Source organism: Phyllobates terribilis, unplaced genomic scaffold (assembly GCF_046119375.1).
Source record: "Phyllobates terribilis strain yellow unplaced genomic scaffold, ASM4611937v1 Scaffold_1__5_contigs__length_1240528914, whole genome shotgun sequence".
Classification (NCBI taxonomy): domain Eukaryota; kingdom Metazoa; phylum Chordata; class Amphibia; order Anura; family Dendrobatidae; genus Phyllobates; species Phyllobates terribilis.
In genome coordinates, this window is record NW_027362761.1 from 115276378 (window position 1) to 115296819 (window position 20442).

Sequence of the window (20442 nt, forward strand, 5' to 3'; positions counted from 1 at the left end):
ACTAATAGAACAAGTCCCACACACTGCTACAAGCCCAAAAAAATTTTCAGAGCTAGATGCAGATAAAAATAATTTTTAATTTTCAACCTGGTGGAGGTTAGTATAGATGGACTAATAGAACAAGTCCCACACACTGCTACAAGCCCAAATTTTTTTTCAGAGCTAGATGCAGATAAAAATTATTTTTAATTTGCAACCTGGTGGAGGTTAGTATAGATGGACTAACAGAATAAGTCCCACACAATGCTACAAGCCCCAATTTTTTTTAGAGCTACATGCAGATAAAAATTATTTTTCATTTGCAACCTGGAGGAGGTTAGTATAGATGGACTAATAGAACAAGTCCCACACACTGCTACAAGCCAAAAAAAATTTTCAGAGCTTGATGCAGATAAAAATAATTTTTAATTTGCAACCTGGTGGAGGTTAGTATAGATGGATTAATAGAACAAGTCCCACACACTGCTACAAGCCCACATTTTTTTTCAGAGCTAGATGCAGATAAAAATTATTTTTAATTTGCAACCTGGTGGAGGTTAGTATAGATGGTCTAATAGAACAAGTCCCACACACTGCTACAAGCCCAAATTTTTTGTCAGAGCTAGATGCAGATAAAAATCATTTTTGATTTGCAACCTGGTGGAGGTTAGTAAAGATGGACTAAGAGAACAAGTCCCACACACTGCTACAAGCCCAATTTTTTTTTCAGAGCTAGATGCAGATAAAAAATATTTCTAATTTGCAACCTGGTGGAGGTTAGTATAGAAGGACTAATAGAACAAGTCCCACACACTGCTACAAGCCCAGTTTTTTTTTTCAGAGCAAGATGCAGATAAAAATTATTTTTAATTTGCAACCTGGTGGAGGTTAGTGTAGATGGACTAATAAAACAAGTCCCACACACTGCTACAAGCCCAACTTTTTTTTCAGAGCTAGATGCAGATAAAAATTATTTTTAGTTTGCAACCTGGTGGAGGTTAGTATACGTGGACTAATAGAACAAATCCCACACAGTGCTACAAGCCCAAATTTTTTTTCAGAGCTAGATACAGATTAAAATTATTTTTAGTTTGCAACCTGTTGGAGATTAGTATAGATGGACTAATAGAACAAGTCCCACACACTGCTACAAGCCCAAATTTTTTTTAGAGCTTAACGCAGATAAAAATTAGTTTTAATTTGCAACCTGGTGGAGGTTAGTATAGATGGACGAATAGAACAAGTCCCACACACTGCTACAAGCCCAAATTATTTTTCAGAGCTAGATGCAGAAAAAAATTATTTTTAATTTGCAACCTGGTTGAGGTTAGTATAGATGGATGAATAGAACAAGTCTCACACACTGCTACAAACCCAATTTTTTTTTCAGAGCTAGATGCAGATAAAAAATTTTTTTAATTTGCAACCTGGTGGAGGTTAGTATAGATGGACTAATAGAATAAGTCCCACACAATGCTACAAGCCCAAATTTTTTTTTAGAGCTACATGCAGATAAAAATTATTTTTCATTTGCAACCTGAAGGAGGTTAGTATAGATGGACTAATAGAACAAGTCCCACACACTGCTACAAGCCAAAAAAAATTTTCAGAGCTTGATGCAGATAAAAATAATTTTTAATTTGCAACCTGGTGGAGGTTAGTATAGATGGATTAATAGAACAAGTCCCACACACTGCTACAAGCCCACATTTTTTTTCAGAGCTAGATGCAGATAAAAATTATTTTTAATTTGCAACCTGGTGGAGGTTAGTATAGATGGACTAAGAGAACAAGTCCCACACACTGCTACAAGCCCAATTTTTTTTTCAGAGCTAGATGCAGATAAAAAATATTTCTAATTTGCAACCTGGTGGAGGTTAGTATAGAAGGACTAATAGAAAAAGTCCCACACACTGCTACAAGCCCAGTTTTTTTTTCAGAGCTAGATGCAGATAAAAATTATTTTTAATTTGCAACCTGGTGGAGGTTAGTGTAGATGGACTAATAAAACAAGTCCCACACACTGCTACAAGCCCAACTTTTTTTTCAGAGCTAGATGCAGATAAAAATTATTTTTAATTTGCAACCTGGTGGAGGTTAGTATAGATGGACTAATAGAACAAGTCCCACACACTGCTACAAGCCCAAAATAATTTTCAGAGCAAGATGCAGATAAAAATTATTTTTAATTTTCAACCTGGTGGAGGTTAGTATAGATGGACTAATAGAACAAGTCCCACACACTGCTACAAGCTCAATTATTTTTTCAGAGCTAGATGCAGATAAAAAATATTTCTAATTTGCAACCTGGTGGAGGTTAGTATGGAAGGACTAATAGAACAAGTCCCACACACTGCTACAAGCCCAGTTTTTTTTTCAGAGCTAGATGCAGATAAAAATTATTTTTAATTTGCAACCTGGTGGAGGTTAGTGTAGATGGACTAATAAAACAAGTCCCACACACTGCTACAAGCCCAACTTTTTTTTCAGAGCTAGATGCAGATAAAAATTATTTTTAATTTGCAACCTGGTGGAGATTAGTATAGATGGACTAATAGAACAATCCCACACACTGCTACAAGCCCAAATTTCTTTTCAGAGCTAGATGCAGATAAAAATTATTTTTAATTTGCAACCTGGTGGAGGTTAGTATAGGTGGACTAATAGAACAAGTCCCACACACTGCTACAAGCCCAAGTTTTTTTTCAGAGCTAGATGCAGATAAAAATTATTTTTAATTTGCAACCTGGTGGAGGTTAGTATAGATGGACTAATAGAAAAAGTCCCCTACACTGCTACAAGCCCAATTTTTTCAGAGCTAGATGCAGATAAAAATTATTTTTAATTTGCAACATGGTGGATTTTAGTATAGATGGACTAATAGAACAAGTCCCACACACTGCTACAAGCCCCAAATTTTTTTCAGAGCTAGATGCAGATAAAAATTATTTTTAATTTGCAACTTGGTGGAGGTTAGTATAGATGGACTAATAGAACAAGTCCCACACACTGCTAGAAGCCCAAATTTTTTTTCAGAGCTAGATGCAGATAAAAATTATTTTTAATTTGCAACCTGGTGGAGGTTAGTATAGATGGATTAATAGAACAAGTCCCACACAGTGCTAAAAGCCCAAATTTTTTTTCAGAGCTAGATACAGATTAAAATTATTTTTAATTTGCAACCTGGTGGAGGTTAGTATAGATGGACTAATAGAACAAGTCCCACACACTGCTACAAGCCCAAAAAAATTTTCAGAGCTAGATGCAGATAAAAATTATTTTTAATTTTCAACCTGGTGGAGGTTAGTATAGATGGACTAATAGAACAAATCCCACACACTGCTACAAGCCCATTTTTTTTTTCAGAGCTAGATGCAGATAAAAATTATTTTTAATTTGCAACCTGGTGGAGGTTAGTATAGATGGACTAATAGAACAAGTCCCACACACTGCTACAAGCCCAAATTTTTTTTCAGAGCTAGATGCAGATAAAAATTATTTTTAATTTGCAACCTGGTGGAGGTAAGTATTAGTGTTGAGCCACCCCCGTAGTGTTCGAGTTCGGTTCGGTTCGTCGAACACCCGTGTGTTCGCCGAACTGTTCGTCGAACTGTTCGTCGAACACCTTCGAACACCTTTAAAACCAATGGCAGGCAAACAAAAACACATAGAAACACATAGAAAACACCTTCAAAGGTGTCCAAAAGCTGACAAACTGCTCAGAAGACACAACTAACACATGGAAAAGTGACAAGTACATATAGTCATGCGAAAAGAAAAGAGGTGGAGGAGTAAAAGGAGGGGGAGACACAGATATAGGCATGTCATGCCCTTCTAAAATCCAAAAAGTGAGAAGCCGAGACGGCCAGTCCGCTCCTGCCCGTGCCACCTCCGTGTCGCCGGGTTTGTGCCAGAGCCGCGGTGAACCCTGACGGCCAGCCCCCCTCACCCAATACTGGTGCCTGTCCGCTGGTGGGTCGAGCGAGCCCCCCTGTGGTGGAGGCAGCTCTAAGCTTTTTAATTTAAATTGTCCCTCTAATTTGAATGAATACACTTTAAATCCATTTACAAGGATCTATTGGAGGGCAAGTCTCATGCCAGCAGCCGCGTAATTCCAGCTCCAGTAGCGTCCACTAAAGCTGCTGCAGTTAAAAAGCTTTTATAAGGATCGAGCTCGGCTGTCCACCGCAAGGCATCCTAGTGCCAGTCCCAGCCCCTATGCCTTGGGGTGCCTCCTGATGCTCTTCACTAAGTATCCCGTGGTCCCGAAGCATTTCCTTTGAAAAAATTAAGTGTCCAAACTACAGGTGGTGTAGCTTGCTTAACAGCCGGGATAATCCGCTGACTAGCAGACACTGCTACTAGGCACAAAGTATTTCCTGGGCTAGATGCAGTTAAAAATTTGTAAGTAGATACTCTCGTTGGATGCTGAGAAAGCATTCCATAGAGTCTCCTGGCACGCCATATATGATTCTCTTAAAAAGCTTGGGGTAGGGGTCTAGGGGACCCTTTTATAGCCAAAATCACGGCCCTGTATCACAATACGTCACCTAGGCTGAAGATAAATGGAACTGTAGCACCGAGGGCTCGGTTGCTACAGACGTATTGCACCTCACCCAGAGGTGTGATATCTCACTCTCAGATAAGGATGGAGTGTGGATCAGGACCCGACACCTGCATGCATTACACCACATTGCCGTGGGGCAGGGCGACCAATATGCCCCTGAGATGGGCACGACAGTCCCTGTCCCTGGCTGGAGTGGGGGGAGGGAACACTGAGGAAGGGGAACCCTGCAGTGCAGGAGCAGGGAGGAAGCAGTTCCTGGGTGCATTGAGAAGGGAGTATAAAAGGTGGGCACCATCTTAGTTCAGTGCAGAGAAGTCTGAGCAGAAGTGGCAGGGAGCAGGGGCTCTGCATGAGCTCTGCTCCGGAGGCGGGCCTAGTAACAGAGGCCCAGGCCTGCAAGAGGTAGAAGGAAGGAAGAGGAGCGGAGAAGGCTCCAGGAACGAGGAATGAAGGGATCCCAGGGGTGCGGACGGGCGAGTCGCCACCGCACGCCCGAATCCACCTGCGTGGAGGGGTCAGGCCAAAGGGGGAGACCGGTCCCCGAACTAGTGGAGGCAGGAAACGACCCTCAGCTAGAAACCGGAGGCTCTGACATTTTATGTGGCGCAGCCCCTTGCTCCACCCGCTAGGAAGGCACCACATAGGGTCAGGGAAACTGGCGCCAAGTTTACCAAGAGGAGGCCCGAGGCAGCCGGACAGAAGTGTTGGTAAGAAAGGCCAGACAAAGGACACACAAAGGGGGTCCTGTGAAGCGCTCCAAAGTTATCTGGGAGTTGTCTGAGCCCCTCACCTGGTGAGCACAGTACGACGTGGGCAGCCGTTACCTGCAGACGTGGTCTGGATAATAAGAACTGTGAGTAAAGGCCCTGAACTGCATCACTGACTCCGTGTCGTTACTGCTGCTGCCCTGCACCATCACCCCCATCCTCCGCATACACTGCCCTGAGGCTATACTCCTCCCGTGGGGAGTTATGCTACGCTCTGCTGCACCCACAACACCAGCCTTAGCGGTCTGCCCTGTAGCGGCGGTTCACTCTGACCGCAATCCACGGGTGGCGTAGTCGGACATTTAAACATCAAAACCACATAAATAGTTCCGCCACTGGTTTGACCGCCCTGAGCCACGGAACCGGATCGCCGCCACGAAGACTACAACCACCAGCATCCACCAAAAAGGGTCCGGCTCCGGGTGTCCCAAGGCCCAGGGGGTGCGTCAGAACATTTTCATCACCTTTCACAATCACCTATGGGACAAGGCAGGGATGTCCTCTGTCCCCTCTCTTATACATCCTAGTGACGGAGCACCTGCTCTCATCAATTCGCCATAACCCCAATATTAGGTGGATTGAGGTGGGAGGCACCGAGTACAAGTGCTCTCTATTTGCTGATGATGTCCTAGTATATATCACTCAATCACATATATCCATCCCTGCTGTTATGGCTGAAATAGATCACTTTGTTACATGGTCAAATTTTAAAATCAATGCAGCGAAGTCTGAGGCCCTCGATGTCTCCCTCCCTAAATCCATATAGGATTCCATCCAGTCCAACTTTCCCTTTGCCTGGTCCTCACAGGGTATCAAATACTTAGGAATTCCTATTCATAGAGACCTCTCCCATCTATGTTATCTTAATTTTGGGCCCTTTATTGAACAATTCCATACAGACCACGGTTGGCAAGTTGGAACTGTGAGATTCACTACGTGCACCACTGGTATTTTGTGGAAAAGCACATGAAAGATTCTGCAACAGTCTCTGCTGATACTCCTGCATGCGTGCATCCCTTTCTATGGCAGGAATAATTTCTGCAAATTTACTTTTGTACCGGGGATCTAACAGTGTGGCAACCCAGTAGTCAGGATTATTTCTAATCCTCACAATTCGAGGGTCATGTTGCAGGTAGTGCAGCAAGAAGGCACTCATGTGTGTTGCGCATCCAGGAGCACCAAGTCCCTGTTGTGTTGGTGGCGAGGTAACAATCATGCTTCCTTCCTCTGTCCTCTCCCCCCAACCTCGCACAACAGAAATGTGATCAAGGTCTCCCTCATCTGATGAGTCTTCCATCAGTTCGTCCTCCACTTCTTCCTGGGCTCCTGCACCTTCCTCACTAGTTTGGCTGCTACCATGCGCCCTGGTAAAATCATCTCCCCCACCCTCACATGCCTGCCGCCCTGGTGCTGCCGACCGTCTGGACCTTGCAGATGTTAGCCCTTCCGCATACAACTCCTCCTCCTCTACTTCCTCCACCTCCTCTTGTGCCACCACCTGACTCCGAATTCTGTTTAACATGTGCTCCAGCATGTAAATCACCGGAATAGTCATGCTGATAATGGCATCGTCAGCACTAAACATCTTCGTCGCCATTTCAAAACTGTGCAGAAGGGTGCATAGGTCCCTGATCTGAGACCACTCCTCCAGCGTGATTTGCCCCACCTCTGAATCTCGTTGGCCCAGGCTATACGTCAGAACGTATTGCACCAGGGCTTGTCGGTGCTGCCACAGTCGCTGCAACATGTGCAGAGTTGAATTCCACCGGGTAGGCACATCGCATTTTAGCCGGTGAAGTGGCAGGCCCAACGACTTCTGTAGAGATGTAAGTCGCTGAGCTGCGGGATGCGAACGGCGGAAGTGAGCACACAGCGACCGTGCCCTCTGCAGAAGGCCATCTAGTCTGGGATAGTGGGCTAAAAATTGCTGGACAACCAGGTTCAACACGTGAGCCATACAAGGCACGTGTGTGACATTGCCCCGGCAAAGGGCCGCACCCAGGTTTGCAGCAGTTTCGCACACGGCCTTCCCTGGTTTCAGGTCCAGTGGAAATTCATGAAATTGGTTCTCCAGAGCTGACCACAACTCCTCAGCTGTGTGACTCACATTTCCCAGACATTTCAATGTAAAAACCGCCTGATGACGTTGAGCCCTACTGCCAGCATAGTAAGGATGTGTGCAGGATCCCTTCTGCGCAGTTAGAAAGCTTGTGGCATGACCAGACAGGCTTTGGGTGCAGGTGGAAGACCGAGAGGAGGTTGAGGAGGCAGAAGCAGTGGAGGAAAAATGACACAAAGAGGATTGACGCACAACTCGTGGGGACGGCAAGACTTGGACAGCAGCCCCTTGTCCTGCTGTCACCATAGTTACCCAGTGCCCAGTCAGCGACATGTAACGCCCCTGTCCATGCCTACTCGTCCAAGTGTCTGTGGTGAAATGCACCCTGTCACACACAGAGTTTCTCAAAGAAGCGGTGATGTTGTGTGCGACATGCTGGTGGAGCGCAGGCACACCTTTCTTTGAGAAGTAGTGCCGACTGGGCATCTGGTACTGGGGCACTGCGACGGACATAAGGTCTCGAAAATCCTCTGTGTCCACCAGGCGGAAAGGCAGCATTTCTGTAGCCAAGAGCTTGCAGATGGTGAAATTCAACCTCTTAGCTTTCTCATGGCTAGGAGGAAATGGTCTTTTACTTGTCCACATCTGAGGGACCGAGGGCTGGCTATTGTGCTTAGACGGGGTTGATAAGGGTGTCCCCGGCAAACTGCCGGTCTGTGAGGAAGATGCAGGCGGACATGTTAGGTTGCCTTGATCCAAAGGTGGTGCTATCGATGTCGGACAGCGCTCAAGACCAGCTGGTGTTACCACCTCCAAAGAAAATGATGACCTGCCAATCACGCTGGCTGTTGCGGGTAAAGAGGTGGCAGGTCTGCGCCCCAAAACAGGTGTGACTGCTGTCCCCCCAGTCACAGAGGATGAAGAGGCCGCGGATGCACAAGATATGGCAGACGGTGGTTGGCCCGGCCGGCTAGACCGCAGTGTAGCACACTGAGCTTCCCACTGCAACTTATGCTTCATGTCCATGTGCCGGTTCATGCATGAAGTACTCAAACTATGTATTTTTTGGCCTCTACTTAGCTTTTGCTGACAAATGTTACAGATAACACGAGTTGGGTCATCTTTATCAATCTGAAAAAATGCCCAGGCTATGCAAGGCTTAGCACCCATGCGACCTGAAGAGCCACCACGACTTGTGGTGAGAGGCAGAGTTGTGTTTGAGGATGCAGTTGTTGACGTGCTTCCAGTACTACGTCTCTGTCCAGGAAAGCGCAACCTGACCTCGTTGTCACTAGCATCTTCCTCCACCTCCTCTGCTGACCTCATCTCTTAGCTGACTGTGGGTTGACAGTAAGTGGGATCTCCGACCTCATCATCATCACCCTGTGCGTTATCACACCCGTCGTCCTCAGAGCCAACCTGTTCCTGCCCTGACAAAAAACTAAAGTTGTCGCTCCAATCAGGTATTTGAGTCTTATCATCGTCTTCCTCATTGTCTCCACCAACAGGAGTTACAGTTTGGGAATGAGGGTCTACATTATGGTCAGAACCTTCTGCGTCTGGTCCTGGATCCGACTCATAAAGATTCTGGGCATCAGTGCAGATCATTTCCTCGTCTGGATTCACAGAAGCGCTGGAGTCGACCTCTGATTCCCAGGCTATAGTATGAGTAAACAGCTCTGCAGACTCAACCATCTGTTCTACCTCATACTCAGACGGGCAGCTGGAGATTTGGGAGCTGTGAGGAAGCAAGTGCGATTTGGGTGACACCTTTGAGGACTGGAGTATTTGTGATGTTGAAGTTGATGTGGAGGAGAGCCCACTTAAAGGAGCACTTGATATCCGTTGAAGCACCTGCTGTTTTTGTGCCTCATCTGGAATTTGTAGCGATTGGCGTGGCCGTAAGAAAGGGATCTTATCACATTGTCCGCTAAAAGAAGTAGACATTTTAGTTTGGCTGGAAGATGGTCTTTCTTCTGCACCTACCCCACGGACACAACCTTTTTTCCCCTTCCCAACACGCCTATTCCCCTTTCCACCAGCAGCAGGCCTTTTTCCACTCATTTTGGTGGTTAACTAATTCACAACTCTGGAGTTGTTTGCACAAAAAAACAATGGATGGTAACCGAGCAGAGCTGAGTGGCCAAACTGTGGTATTAGGCCAAAACTATTGGCTGGGTTAGATGCAGAAAAAAATTATTTTTAATTTGCAACCTGATGGAGGTCAGTATAGATGGACTAATAGACCAAGTCCCACACACCGCTAGAAGCCCAAATATTTTTTCAGAGCTAGATGCAGAAAATTTTTTTATTCAATTTGCAACCTGATGGAGGTCAGTATAGATGGACTAATAGACCAAGTCCCACACACTGCTAGAAGCCCAAATATTTTTTCAGAGCTAGATGCAGAAAAAAATTATTTTTAATTTGCAACCTGATGGAGGTCAGTATAGATGGACTAATAGACCAAGTCCCACACACTGTTGGAAGCCCAAATATTTTTTCAGAGCTAGATGCAGAAAAAAATTATTTTTAATTTGCAACCTGATGGAGGTCAGTATAGATGGACTAATAGAACAAGTCCCACACGCTGCTAGAAGCCCAAATATTTTTTCAGAGATAAATGAAGAAAAAAATTATTTTTAATTTGCAACCTGATGGAGGTCAGTATAGATGGACTAATAGACCAAGTCCCACACACTGCTAGAAGCCCAAATATTTTTTCAGAGCTAGATGCAGAAAAAAATTATTTTTAATTTGCAACCTGATGGAGGTCAGTATAGATGGACTAATAGACCAAGTCCCACACATCGCTAGAAGCCCAAATATTTTTTCAGAGCTAGATGCAGAAAAAAATTATATTCAATTTGCAACCTGCTGGAGGTCAGTATAGAAGGACTAATAGAACAAGTCCCACACACTGCTAGAAGCCCAAATATTTTTTCAGAGCTAAATGAAGAAAAAAATTATTTTTAATTTGCAACCTGATGGAGGTCAGTATAGATGGACTAATAGACCAAGTCCCACACACTGCTAGAAGCCCAAATATTTTTTCAGAGCTAGATGCAGAAAAAAATTATTTTTAATTTGCAACCTGATGGAGGTCAGTATAGATGGACTAATAGAACAAGTCCCACACGCTGCTAGAAGCCCAAATATTTTTTCAGAGATAAATGAAGAAAAAAATTATTTTTAATTTGCAACCTGATGGAGGTCAGTATAGATGGACTAATAGACCAAGTCCCACACACCGCTAGAAGCCCAAATATTTTTTCAGAGCTAGATGCAGAAAAAAATTATTTTTAATTTGCAACCTGATGGAGGTCAGTATAGATGGACTAATAGACCAAGTCCCACACACCGCTAGAAGCCCAAATATTTTTTCAGAGCTAGATGCAGAAAAAAATTATATTCAATTTGCAACCTGCTGGAGGTCAGTATAGAAGGACTAATAGAACAAGTCCCACACACTGCTAGAAGCCCAAATATTTTTTCAGAGCTAAATGAAGAAAAAAATTATTTTTAATTTGCAACCTGATGGAGGTCAGTATAGATGGACTAATAGACCAAGTCCCACACACTGCTAGAAGCCCAAATATTTTTTCAGAGCTAGATGCAGAAAAAAATTATATTCAGTTTGCAACCTGATGGAGGTCAGTATAGATGGACTAATAGAATGATGCTATGCCCAAAAGATTTTACTTCACTAGGTGCAGTAAAAAAATTGGTATTCTATACACAGGTGGTATATCTTGCAACACAGATAGGCTACTCCACTGACTAACACACTCTGCAATAGGCCAAAAAGGATTAGCTTTGCTAGATTCAGCCAAATGCTGTGAAAAAAACTTGCACAGCACTGGCACAGACCTGCCTGGCAAAAACTGATAGGAACTCATGTAACCTAGTCCTGAAAAGGACTCCAATTACAATTAGTCTTTACTCCCACAATCTATCTATTTAAGAGCACAGACCTGCCTGATAAAAGTCGTAGGAAATGCTGTAACCTAGTCCTTAAAAGGACTGCAATCACAACTATTCCCTACTCCCAAGCTATCTGTATATTTGTGCGAAAATTGGCTTGAAATTAACAAGGTATAGCGCACACAGCAACAGCGGTGCCGTCTAACACGCAGCTGCAGCAGTGAGAAAATGGTGGCGACGGGGAAAATGGCTTGGTCTTATAGGGCAAGGACATGTGACATACACTGCCAATCACACATGCCCTTGCTTGTGTGAAAAAAAGCACTTCGCTCCGTGTGTGCGCTGCTGATAGGCTGACAGATTGCACCTCCCCACTGCAAATGCGGGAAAGAGAAAAAAAATGGAGATCTTCATTGTTCCTGCAGAGATCCATCCCCTGCCCCTCCCCCCGCCCTGCTGTACACTCAAACTGCGTATTAACATTAATTATCATCATTACTGAGAAAAAATCCAGTTATGATTTTGGTGCACGAACAGTTATCGAACATAACCTCGAACAGCCGAATTTTTCTCAAATTGTTCGTGTTCGCCGACCGGCTCGAACACCGCCCAAAACAGCTCGAATTTGAGATTGGCAAACAGTTCGAGTAGAACAACGCTCATCTCTAGTAAGTATAGATGGACTAATAGAACAAGTCCCGCACACTGCTACAAGCCCAAATTTTCTTTCAGAGCTAGATGCAGAAAAAAAATTATTTTTAATTTGCAACCTGGTGGAGGTTAGTATAGATGGACTAATAGAACAAGTCCCACACACTGCTACAAGCCCAAATTTTTTTTCAGAGCTAGATGCAGATAAAAATTATTTTTAATTTGCAACCTGGTGGAGGTTAGTATAGGTGGACTAATAGAACAAGTCCCACACACTGCTACAAGCCCAAGTTTTTTTTCAGAGCTAGATGCAGATAAAAATTATTTTTAATTTGCAACCTGATGGACGTTAGTATAGATGGACTAAGAGAAAAAGTCCCCTACACTGCTACAAGCCCAATTTTTTCAGAGCTAGATGCAGATAAAAATTATTTTTAATTTGCAACATGGTGGATTTTAGTATAGATGGACTAATAGAACAAGTCCCACACACTGCTACAAGCCCCAAATTTTTTTCAGAGCTAGATGCAGATAAAAATTATTTTTAATTTGCAACTTGGTGGAGGTTAGTATAGATGGACTAATAGAACAAGTCCCACACACTGCTACAAGCCCAAATTTTTTTTCAGAGCTAGATGCAGATAAAATTATTTTTAATTTGCAACCTGGTGGAGGTTAGTATAGATGGACTAATAGAACAAGTCCCACACAGTGCTAAAAGCCCAAATTTTTTTTCAGAGCTAGATACAGATTAAAATTATTTTTAGTTTGCAACCTGGTGGAGGTTAGTATAGATGGACTAATAGAACAAGTCCCACACACTGCTACAAGCCCAAAAAAAATTTCAGAGCTAGATGCAGATAAAAATTATTTTTAATTTTCAACCTGGTGGAGGTTAGTATAGATGGACTAATAGAACAAGTCCCACACACTGCTACAAGCCCATTTTTTTTTTCAGAGCTAGATGCAGATAAAAATTATTTTTAATTTGCAACCTGGTGGAGGTTAGTATAGATGGACTAATAAAACAAGTCCCACACACTGCTACAAGCCCAAATTTTTTTTCAGACCTAGATGCAGATAAAAATTATTTTTAATTTGCAACCTGGTGGAAGTTAGTATAGATGGAATAATAGAACAAGTCCCACACACTGCTACAAGCCCAAATTTTTTTTCAGACCTAGATGCAGATAAAAATTATTTTCATTTGCAACCTGGTGGAGGTTAGTATAGATGGACTAATAGAACAAGTCCCACACACTGCTACAAGCCCAATTTTTTTTTCTGAGCTAGATGCAGATAAAAATTATTTTTAATTTGCAACCTGGTGAAGGTTAGTATAGATGGACTAATAGAACAAGTCCCACACACTGCTACAAGCCCAAGTTTTTTTTCAGAGCTAGATGCAGATAAAAATTATTTTTAATTTGCAACCTGGTGGAGGTTAGTATAGATGGACTAATAGAACAAGTCCCACACACTGCTACAAGCCCAAATTTTTTTTCAGACCTAGATGCAGATAAAAATTATTTTTAATTTGCCACCTGGTGGAAGTTAGTATAGATGGAATAATAGAACAAGTCCCACAAACTGCTACAAGCCCACATTTTTTTTCAGCGCTAGATGCAGATAAAAATTATTTTTAATTTGCAACCTGGTGGAGGTTAGAAAAAGTCCCACACACTGCTACAAGCCCAATTTTTTCAGAGCTAGATGCAGATAAAAATTATTTTTAAGTTGCAACATGGTGGATTTTAGTACAGATGGACTAATAGAACAAGTCCCAAACACTGCTACAAGCCCACAATTTTTTTCAGAGCTAGATGCAGAAAATAATTATTTTTAATTTGCAACTTGGTGGAGGTTAGTATAGATGGACTAATAGAACAAGTCCCACACACTGCTACAAGCCCAATTTTTTTTTCAGAGCTAGATGCAGATAAAAAATATTTTGAATTTGCAACCTGGTGGAGGTTAGTATAGATGGACAAATAGAACAAGTCAAACACACTGCTACAAGCCCAAATTTTTTTTCAGAGCTAGACACAGATTAAAATTATTTTTAATTTGCAACCTGGTGGAGGTTAGTATAGATGGACTAATAGAACAAGTCCCACACACTGCTACAAGCCCAACAATTTTTTCACAGCTAGATGCAGATAAAAATAATTTTTAATTTTCAACCTGGTGGAGGTTAGTATAGATGGACTAATAGAACAAGTCCCACACACTGCTTCAAGCCCAAATTTTTTTTCAGAGCTAGATGCAGATAAAAATTATTTTTATTTGCAACCTGGTGGAGGTTAGTATAGATGGACTAATAGAACAAGTCCCACACACTGCTACAAGCCCAAATTTTTTTTCAGAGCTAGATGCAGATAAAAATTATTTTTAATTTGCAACCTGGTGGAGGTTAGTATAGATGGACTAATAGAACAAGTCCCACACACTGCTACAAGCCCAAATTTTTTTTCAGACCTAGATGCAGATAAAAATTATTTTTAATTTGCAACCTGGTGGAAGTTAGTATAGATGGAATAATAGAACAAGTCCCACACACTGCTACAAGCCCAAATTTTTTTTCAGACCTAGATGCAGATAAAAATTATTTTAATTTGCAACCTGGTGGAGGTTAGTATAGATGGACTAATAGAACAAGTCCCACACACTGCTACAAGCCCAATTTTTTTTTCTGAGCTAGATGCAGATAAAAATTATTTTTAATTTGCAACCTGGTGAAGGTTAGTATAGATGGACTAATAGAACAAGTCCCACACACTGCTACAAGCCCAAGTTTTTTTTCAGAGCTAGATGCAGATAAAAATTATTTTTAATTTGCAACCTGGTGGAGGTTAGTATAGATGGACTAATAGAACAAGTCCCACACACTGCTACATGCCCAAATTTTTTTTCAGAGCTAGATGCAGATAAAAATTATTTTTAATTTGCAACCTGGTGGAGGTTAGTATAGATGGACTAATAGAATAAGTGCCACACAATGCTACAAGCCCCAATTTTTTTTTAGAGCTACATGCAGATAAAAATTATTTTTCATTTACAACCTGGAGGAGGTTAGTATAGATGGACTAATAGAACAAGTCCCATGCACTGCTACAAGCCCAAGAAAATTTTCAGAGCTTGATGCAGATAAAAATAATTTTTAATTTGCAACCTGGTGGAGGTTAGTATAGATGGATTAATAGAACAAGTCCCACACACTGCTACATGCCCACATTTTTTTTCAGAGCTAGATGCAGATAAAAATTATTTTTAATTTGCAACCTGGTGGAGGTTTGTATAGATGGTCTAATAGAACAAGTCCCACACACTGCTACAAGCCCAAATTTTTTGTCAGAGCTAGATGCAGATAAAAATCATTTTTGATTTGCAACCTGGTGGAGGTTAGTATAGATGGACTAAGAGAACAAGTCCCACACACTGCTACAAGCCCAATTTTTTTTTCAGAGCTTGATGCAGATAAAAAATATTTCTAATTTGCAACCTGGTGGAGTTTAGTATAGAAGGACTAATAGAACAAGTCCCACACACTGCTACAAGCCCAGTTTTTTTTTCAGGGCTAGATGCAGATAAAAATTATTTTTAATTTGCAACCTGGTGTAGGATAGTGTAGATGGACTAATAAAACAAGTCCCACACACTGCTACAAGCCCAACTTTTTTTTCAGAGCTAGATGCAGATAAAATTATTTTTAATTTGCAACCTGGTGGAGGTTAATATAGATGGACTAATAGAACAAGTCCCACACAGTGCTACAAGCCCAAATTTTTTTTCAGAGCTAGATACAGATTAAAATTATTTTTAGTTTGCAACCTGTTGGAGGTTAGTATAGATGGACTAATAGAACAAGTCCCACACACTACTACAAGCCCAAAAAAATTTTCAGAGCTAGATGCAGATAAAAATTATTTTTAATTTTCAACCTGGTGGAGGTTAGTTTAGATGGACTAATAGAACAAGTCCCACACACTGCTACAAGCTCAATTTTTTTTTCAGAGCTAGATGCAGATAAAAAATATTTCTAATTTGCAACCTGGTGGAGGTTAGTATAGAAGGACTAATAGAACAAGTCCCTCACACTGCTACAAGCCCAGTTTTTTTTTCAGAGCTAGATGCAGATAAAAATTATTTTTGATGTGCAACCTGGTGGAGGTTAGTGTAGATGGACTCATAAAACAAGTCCCACACACTGCTATAAGCCCAAATTACTTTTCAGAGCTAGATGCAGATAAAAATTATTTTTAATTTGCAACCTAGTGGAGGTTAGTATAGATGGACTAATAGAACAAATCCCTAACACTGCTACAAGCCCAAATTTTTTTTCAGAGCTAGATGCAGATAAAAATTATTTTTAATTTGCAACCTGGTGGAGGTAAGTATAGATGGACTAATAGAACAAGTCCCGCACACTGCTACAAGCCCAAATTTTCTTTCAGAGCTAGATACAGAAAAATAATATTTTTAATTTGCAACCTGGTGGAGGTTAGTATAGATGGACTAATAGAACAAGTCCCACACACTGCTACAAGCCCAAATTTTTTTTCAGACCTAGATGCAGATAAAAATTATTTTTAATTTGCAACCTGGTGGAAGATAGTATTGATGGAATAATAGAACAAGTCCCACACACTGCTACAAGCCCAATTTTTTTTTCAGAGCTAGATGCAGATAAAAATTATTTTTAATTTGCAACCTGGTGAAGGTTAGTATAGATGGACTAATAGAACAAGTCCCACACACTGCTACAAGCCCAAGTTTTTTTTCAGAGCTAGATGCAGATAAAAAATATTTTTAATTTGCAACCTGGTGGAGGTTAGTATAGATGGACTAATAGAAAAAGTACCACACACTGCTACAAGCCCAATTTTTTCAGAGCTAGATGCAGATAAAAATTATTTTTAATTTGCAACATGGTGGATTTTAGTACAGATGGACTAAGAGAACAAGTCCCACACACTGCTACAAGCCCAAATTTTTTTTCAGACCTAGATGCAGATAAAAATTATTTTTAATTTGCAACCTGGTGGAAGTTAGTATAGATGGAATAATAGAACAAGTCCCATACACTGCTACAAGCCCAAATTTTTTTTCAGACCTAGATGCAGATAAAAATTATTTTAATTTGCAACCTGGTGGATGTTAGTATAGATGGACTAATAGAACAAGTCCCATACACTGCTACAAGCCCAATTTTTTTTTCTGAGCTAGATGCAGATAAAAATTATTTTTAATTTGCAACCTGGTGAAGGTTAGTATAGATGGACTAATAGAACAAGTCCCACACACTGCTACAAGCCCAAGTTTTTTTTCAGAGCTAGATGCAGATAAAAATTATTTTTAATTTGCAACCTGGTGGAGGTTAGTATAGATGGACTAATAGAACAAGTCCCACACACTGCTACAAGCCCAAATTTTTTTTCAGACCTAGATGCAGATAAAAATTATTTTTAATTTGCAACCTGGTGGAAGTTAGTATAGATGGAATAATAGAACAAGTCCCACAAACTGCTACAAGCACACATTTTTTTTCAGCGCTAGATTCAGATAAAAATTATTTTTAATTTGCAACCTGGTGGAGGTTAGAAAAAGTCCCACACACTGCTACAAGCCCAATTTTTTCAGAGCTAGATGCAGATAAAAATTATTTTTAATTTGCAACATGGTGGATTTTAATACAGATGGACTAATAGAACAAGTCCCACACACTGCTACAAGCCCACAATTTTTTTCAGAGCTAGATGCAGATAATAATTATTTTTAATTTGCAACTTGGTGGAGGTTAGTATAGATGGAATAAAAGAACAAGTCCCACACACTGCTACAAGCCCAATTTTTTTTTCAGAGCTAGATGCAGATAAAAAATATTTTTAATTTGCAACCTGGTGGAGGTTAGTATAGATGGACTAATAGAAAAAGTACCACACACTGCTACAAGCCCAATTTTTTCAGAGCTAGATGCAGATAAAAATTATTTTTAATTTGCAACATGGTGGATTTTAGTACAGATGGACTAAGAGAACAAGTCCCACACACTGCTACAAGCCTAAAAAATTTTTCAGAGCTAGATGCAGATAAAAATTATTTTTCATTTTCAACCTGGTGGAGGTTAGTATAGATGGACTAATAGAACAAGTCCCACACACTGCTACAAGCCCAAATTTTTTTTCAGAGCTAGATGCAGATAAAAATTATTTTTAATTTGTAACCTGGTGGAGGTTAGTATAGATGGACTATTAGAACAAGTCCCACACACTTCTACAAGCCCAAATTTTTTTTCAGACCTAGATGCAGATAAAAATTATTTTTAATTTGCAACCTGGTGGAGGTTAGTATAGATGGACTAATAGAACAAGTCCCACACACTGCTACAAGCCCAAATTTTTTTCAGAGCTAGATGCAGATAAAAATTATTTTTAATTTGCAACTTGGTGGAGGTTAGTATAGATGGACTAATAGAACAAGTCCCACACACTGCTACAAGCCCAATTTTTTTTTCAGAGCTAGATGCAGATAAAAATAATTTTTAATTTGCAACCTGGTGGAGGTTAGTATAGATGGACTAATAGAACAAGTCCCACACAATGCTTCAAGCCCAAATTTTTTTTCAGTGCTAGATGCAGATAAAAAAAAGTTTTAATTTGCAACCTGGTGGAGGTTAGTATAGGTGGACTTATAGAGCAAGTCCCACAAACTGCTACAAGCCTAAAAAAAATTTCAGAGCTTGATACAGATTAAAATTATTTTTAATTTGCAACCTGGTGGAGGTTAGTATAGATGGACTAATAGAACAAGTCCCACACACTGCTACAAGCCCAAAAAATTTTTCAGAGCTAGATGCAGATAAAAATTATTTTTACTTTTCAACCTGGTGTAGGTTAGTATAGATGGACTAATAGAACAAGTCCCACACACTGCTACAAGCCCAAATTTTTTTTCAGAGCTAGATGCAGATAAAAATTATTTTTAATTTGCAACCTGGTGGAGGTTAGTATAGATGGACTAATAGAACAAGTCCCACACACTGCTACAAGCCCAAATTTTTTTTCAGACCTAGATGCAGATAAAAATTATTTTTAATTTGCAATCTGGTGGAGGTTAGTATAGATGGACTAATAGAACAAGTCCCTCACACTGCTACAAGCCCAATTTTTTTTCAGAGCTAGATGCACATAAAAATTATTTTTAATTTGCAACCTGGTGGAGGTTAGTATAGATGGACTAATAGAACAATTCCCACACACTGCTAAAAGCCCAATTTTTTTTTCAAAGCTAGATGCAGATAAAAATAATTTTTAATTTTCAACCTGGTGGAGGTTAGTATAGATGGACTAATAGAACAAGTTCCACACAATGCTACAAGCCCAAATTTTTTTTCAGAGCTAGATGCAGATAAAAATTATTTTTAATTTGCAACCTGGTGGAGGTTAGTATAGATGGACTAATAGAACAAGTCCCACACACTGCTACAAGCCCAAATTTTTTTTCAGAGCTAGATGCAGGTAAAAATTATTTTTAATTTGCAACCTGGTGGAGGTTAGTGTAGGTGGACTAATAGAACAAGTCCCACACACTGCTACAAGCCCAAATTTTTTTTCAGAGCTAGATGCAGATAAAAATTATTTTTAATTTGCAACCTTGGGGAGGTTAGTATAGATGGACTAATAGAACAAGTCCCACACAATGCTACAAGCCCCAACATTTTTTCAGAGCTAGATGCAGTTAAAAATTATTTTTAATTTTCAACCTGTTGGAGGTTAGTATAGATGGACTAATAGAACAAGTCCCACACACTGCTACAAGCCCAATTTTTTTTTCAGAGCTAGATGCAAATAAAAATTATTTTTAATTTGCAACCTGGTGGAGGTTAGTATAGATGGACTAATAGAACAAGACCCTCACACTGCTACGAGCCCAATTTTTTTTTCAGAGCTAGATGCAGATAAAAATTATTTTTAATTTGCAACCTGGTGGAGGTTAGTATAGATGGACTAATAGAACAAGTCCCACACACTGCTACAAGCCCAATTTTTTTTTCAGAGCTAGATGCAGATAAAAATTATTTTTAATTTGCAACCTGGTGGAGGTTAGTATAGATGGACTAATAGAACAAGTCTAACACACTGCTACAAGCCCAAATTTTTTTCAGAGCTAGATGCAGATAAAAATTATTTTTAATTTGCAACCTGGTGGAGGTTAGTATAGATGGACTATTAGAACAAGTCCCACACACTGCTACAAGCCCAATTTTTTTTCCAGAGCTAGATGCAGATAAAAATTATTTTTAATTTGCAACCTGGTGGAGGTTAGTATAGATGGACTAATAGAACAAGTCCCACACACTGCTACAAGCCCACATTTTTTTTCAGAGCTAGATGCAGATAAAATTATTTTTAATATGCAACCTGGTGGAGTTTAGTATAGATGGACTAATAGAACAAGTCCCACACACTGCTACAAGCCCACATTTTTTTTCAGAG